The sequence below is a fragment of the Calidris pugnax genome, unplaced genomic scaffold, assembly GCF_001431845.1.
Source record: "Calidris pugnax isolate Ruff unplaced genomic scaffold, ASM143184v1 scaffold17, whole genome shotgun sequence".
NCBI lineage: Eukaryota > Metazoa > Chordata > Aves > Charadriiformes > Scolopacidae > Calidris > Calidris pugnax.
The window spans coordinates 4922731-4928616 of NW_015090794.1; positions in this window are offsets into that span (position 1 = coordinate 4922731).

Here is a 5886-nt window from a genome sequence, read left to right on the forward strand (position 1 = left end):
GGCAACATCTCTAAAATGCAAGTTCAGATAGCTTTGGAGATTGCTTTTCAGCAGTCACTTCTTTCTAGGATACGATGGTACATAATTCTTCATTTTCTGTATCGTCACCCCATGTATTTTTTTTCTGTATTCTCAGCATGCAATCCAAACAGGTTCAGGAAAGGGCAAATAACTTCTCCTGTCACAGTCACTACATGATACAGTACAAAAAAAAAACATTAGGAAAAAGTAATTTCATAGAATTGCTTCCCATCATGTCCCATCATTCTCTACTGAGAAGAACTGGGAGAAGCATGCTGTTTTGAGTATACTGCAAGGCGCTTAACAAACTATCACCAAAACCCTTTTAAAGACAATTTTTGAAAAGCCAACTATCCAAACATCAAAGAAATAAAACAAAACAGTATCTATTTCAGTGGACAGGACAACAATTTGCTCTTTACCACGATTCCTCCACAGAGGAACACTGTAGATGAACAGTTTCTCAGTGCAGGCCCAAAAGGGCAGACGAAAATATCAATATGCCATACCGATTTTCACATACCACTACTTTTTGAGCAGACAACTGCATTTAGATACCATGATTCCTCCAGAGGAACACTGTAGATGAAGAGTTTCTCAGTGCAGGCCCAAAACGGCAGACGAAAATACTAATATGCCATACCCATTTTCACATATCACTACTTTTTGAGCAGACAACTGCATTTAGAACAATAGTGCTACCTGGAACTCAAGTTTACACCCTCTTTTAAGTTGTTGATGCTCTATTTATTCTATTCCATCTATTCTATTTAGAAACACCAATTCATTCAAATACCTTCACGTGGTCTTGGGTTTATTCCATGCATAGTCAGTGCTCCAAGTAAAGAAAAACATTTCTGTGGCAATATGCTCTCAAGCTCAGCAGGAGCCAGGAATCACTGCTTGGTCCTATCACCTGTGATAGTTCATTAAGCTGATCCCTACAAAGCTCCAGCCCCTGTTGGAAACGTGGAGCAAAATTCCTCAGGAAGAGCTATCACATGCAGAGGAGTAACACTGAACAGCAGTGATTTGCCACTTAGTACCAGACAACTCATTTCCCAGGAGCAGGGAGTTAACTGCCTCAGGAGGAACAGCTGGGTATAGCCTACTCTTCTCTAAGACCATAGACACCACTGAATCTGGAATCAAACTCCACAAATAAAAAAACAACCGAGTATACAAAACCAAGAACTACACACAATACTTTGGAAGATACATGGAAAGACAGCATTTGTAAACAAAACAAACAATTTAAAATCAGTGGCGTGCTGCAGATTCACAATTTACTGTGTTACAGCACAGCATGGTATGGAAGACAGACTAAATGAAAAGTGCAATTTCTAACATAAGTGACCTTGATGCTTGTGTCACAGATGCAAGATGAAATTGGAAGCTCTGCTGAACGCTGATATCACCCAAGTCAGCAACGCTGTGCATAGGCTGAGTGGTCCGGCCATAACATTACACGGTATGTCCCGTTGTGATATATGTATCAACAGAAGAGGATGTGCTAAATACTTGCTTTAGAAGTTACCCGTCAGAATTTAGCAGCCTTAAATTCTGACATCCATATTAACTTAATGACTGCTATAAAAAAGTACACGTTGTTCTGTAAATTGGAACCAAATGAACAATCATGCTACATAGGAAGGGATGACTAAATCACATAAACAAACTGATGGCTTAGCTTTCTGAAGGGGGGCTTTATTTGATTAAATTCTCCCCTTGAATTATTTGACCTATCCTGAAAAAGCATTTAAAATTGTCAACCCCCACACACGTACAGCTTTTAGCATGTCTAATTTCAACTGTGCATACTATTCATACCCTTTTCCCTACAAAAGGGCTGAGAGCTGAAGCTAGAGCAGCTTATATCCCTCACTCCTCCTCTACTGAAGACAAAATATCAAAATCATTAAAGACTCTCCCACACAAAAAAGGAATACATGGAGACAAAACTATCAGCTTTTAAAGTTCATCGCAAAAGAAGCGTAGAGATACAGGAGCAAAATTCATTACTACTGAAATCTTAGGCATTGGCTTAAATTAAAGCCAACTCTGTCCTTATTTCTCACGTAGAGTATTGGTTTGATAAGAAAAGGATGTGTGTGGAAGAATACTGAGAAGCTGCTGGTTTCTAGATTGGAGTTATCAGTGTTCTGTACTTGCACACTACGAATAACTAAGCCGCACTGAGAACTCTCTGAAAGAATAGTCCATTTAATTTTCATCTCTCCTTTAAAAGCTTATAGATGTATGAAATACCTGAAACCAAGTTAATGAACAATTCTTACAAAATTACATAAAGAAAAAGTGCCCAATGAAGACTTGGACCTACATCCACAAAGGTGCATTTCCTCTGGCCTAAGGACAGATGAGCATCTGAAACCTTCAATGATCTCATAATTACAATGCTGGAGAGGAATTCTTATAGTCAACATTCTTCAAATGACTGTAAAATTTATCTTTAAGAGTACAATTTAGGAGACTTATCAGCCCTTCCCCTAAATTGACTTCCCCAGAACATAAGCTCCTTTAAAAAAAAAAATATTAAAAAAGAACCTAGATTTTTCAGAAAAGCATTAAAGCCACTGTTTTATTTTGCTATCCAACTTTGCAGAAAACCATCATTGCCTCTAGAGTAAGATTGTTTAGTATTAAAATCAGAACAGATTTTTTTTTTCTTTTCCCCTGAAAGGTAAGTCCAGGTCCCCAATCTTAATGGCTGCAAACAGCTCTGGGTGAGCCAATGCAGCGCTGCCTTCCCAGGGCTGCCAAGGCCTCTGCTCTGTGCAATTCTCAAACAGCTGCAGTATGGAGGAGACCAGGCTGTTCCACGCTGCCTTTCAGAACCCCGAGGCCAGCAGCCAAGCAGAGGAACAGCATCACTGCCCTTTCTCCTCGCTTCCAGGCTGACTTGCAGAAGCAGAATTCTAGAATAACTCCCGCAGGAGATGAACCTAAGAGCCCCGAGATAAAGCAAAGAAATATTTTCTTTCACCAAATAGTTTCTTTCACCAGCTGAGAGCAGGATGCTTAAAAAAAAAAAAAAAAAAAAAACCTCATTTTCTATTCAAGGATTGAGTAGTTAAAAAAAAAATACTTCCCTGGGTACTGGAAAATCAAATAGAAGACTCCAGGGCAGAAGGGCTACTTAAAAAAAAAAAAAAAAAGCCTGCTTCTCGGTGGCACGTACAGGAATCGGATGGATTGAATGTGGTCCAAGTACGGTAGTCTGCTGGGAGTGCCCAAATCTTGCTAGCAGCTGGGACGGGGTTTACCTCCAGGGCTGTGTCCTCCTGTGTCATACTTCTCCACGGCAGCCTCTGGGTAACAAGTGCTACTCAGAAAAGCATTTATCTCATAATTCAATACTACAGTGTTTGCTATGGGAAGTTCCCTGATTCAATGGGCATCCTCACACTTCCTTTCTCTGCAGTTTGGGCAAAAGGCTCATTTTAGAAGGTTTAAGTACTAGAAATGTACATTTATATTGCTTTTAACCAGAAGTCTTGTAATTTAGTGCACTGAATCCCATATCAATAAAAATCTACTAAAGGGACATTAAGGAAGGATTACAGCTAGCTCTCCTTTACAATTTTATCAAGTCAACAATTTGTTTTGCTTCAAATTACTGCAAAAAAAAGACTTAAGTCTGTCAAAACATGATTTGACTAGTGAAGTCCTTCAGAAAAATCCATACAGATTTCAAGTTTGGCAGCCTAATTACAAGAAAACTGTTATTTGCACCTGTAAAAGGAGTACAGGACAGAAAAGGCAGATGATTCTTAAGTAATCATCAACTAACTAAGGATTAATGATTCCTAGGTACAATATTTCAGGAAATAATTTTTGTATTATGAAGAGATAAGAAACATTTTTGTTTAATGAAGAACATGATGGACTGTGCTTAAGTCCCAAAAGACTTCTGTTTCCATCGGCAATTCCTTCAGAGCAGTTTTTGTTATCTCATTTCTATACAGGCAGAAAGAAACCAACATCTCACACACTGTGTAGGATCTGTTAACATGAGGCAGGATTTAAGGAAGACATACTTAAATATTTAAAATGAAGATTATTTTATTTGACTGTAAGCCCCTGAAGAAGGGCTCATTACTGTAGCACTGCTGCTAGGTGGAACTGTTACAGGAAAGAACCAACTATTTTATGTAGCCATAGGCAGGAAGATCATTACAATTAGCCATAGGAGGAACGGTGAAGTCATATAGGGAGTTCCTGAATACCACACTTTGGGAAGTGACTCCTCTCCTCTGGGCCGTGTAGGAAAGGCTGGTTCCAGACTAGGTAACTGGAAGCAATTCAAACAAACCATAAGGATACCCTGGTTAGAGGGAATGCCCAATCATCAATCCCTAACAGCCAACATTTTTAATACTCTACTTCATCAGAATAAAGGAAATATGATGGCATTTGAACCAGTTCAGCCCTCTTACATGCACAGAATATTAGGCATGGAAGATCCAAGACAAAGAACATTTTTTAAACCGTCTGAAATAATTTATGACAGAAGCCTTTCATAGAATCATCTAGGTTGGAAGGGATCTTTAAGATCATCGAGTCCAACCATCAACCAACACTGCCAAAACCACCACTAAACCATGTCCCTCAGCAGCACAGCTATCTGTCTTTTAAATACCTCCAGAGATGGCGACTCCACCACTTCCCTGGGCAGCCTGTTCCAATGCCTGACAACCCTTTCAGAGGAGAAATTTTTATTAATATCCAATATAAACCTCCCCTGGCACAACTTGAGGCCATTTCCTCTTGTTCTATCACCTGTGACTTGGGAGAAGAGACCAACCCCCACATCAGTGCACCCTCCTTTCAAGGCAGTTGTAGAGAGCGAGAAGGTCTCCCCTCAGCCTCCTCCACGCTGAACAACCCCAGCTCCCTCAGCTGCTCCTCATAAGGCTTGCTCTCCAGACCCCTCACCAGCTCCGTTGCCCTTCTCTGGACCCGCTTCAGCACCTCAGTGTCTTTCTTGCAGTGAGGAGCCCAAAACTGACCACAGTATTTGAGGTGGGGCCTCACCAGTGCCGACTACAGGGAGACGATCCCTGCCCTGTTGGCCACACTATTCTTGATACACCCTTTTTGTCTATTCTGTACCTGTGGATTGTTCGGAAATCACAAGTTTAGAAAAAGGTGCTTAAGTTTATTTCATCTGTTTGCAGTAAGGACTGTTTCCTTATCTGACACGGAGATTTGGGATTCTTTGGAACATGAGATCAAGGTGCTTCCCTCCTCCTATTCTCTCTCCCTGCTCCACTCATCACAACACGCGGGTCCTTATCAATAGGCTGAAATAAATTGCTCATACAAACAATTGCATCAATAGTAAAAAGACAGATGCACAAACCCTTAACTCTTTTAAAGAAAACCATGTCACTTCTGAAATAAAAACCACACGGGATCTAGGCTTAAAGGCTGAAAAAAACCAGCATGCAGGAAATATTCTGGAAAAAAAAAAAAAAAAAGAAAGACGAAGGAAGGAAAGCAAGACCTTCCCTGCAACAAAGGGACCAGCAGCCCCGCACCAAGGGTTCAAGCCCTGCCACAAACTCACAGACTGACGGATCTACCATCCCAGTCAAGGCGACTGACCCCGGAGAGCCGGCGGGGACCCGGCCGGGCCCTGCGGCTTCACAGGCAGCGGAGGGGGGGAAGGGCTGTCGCAGGACCCCGTGGGACACGGCTCCACACCCGGGGACAGCGGCCGGGACGCACCGCGGGGGGAGCTCCCTGCAGCCCCCGGGGCCGTCCTCCCGGTGGCCCCACCAGGCCCCGTGTCCCCCTCCTGAGGAGCGGCCCCTCAGGGGGAGCCCGCCCGCCCCGCTCCGC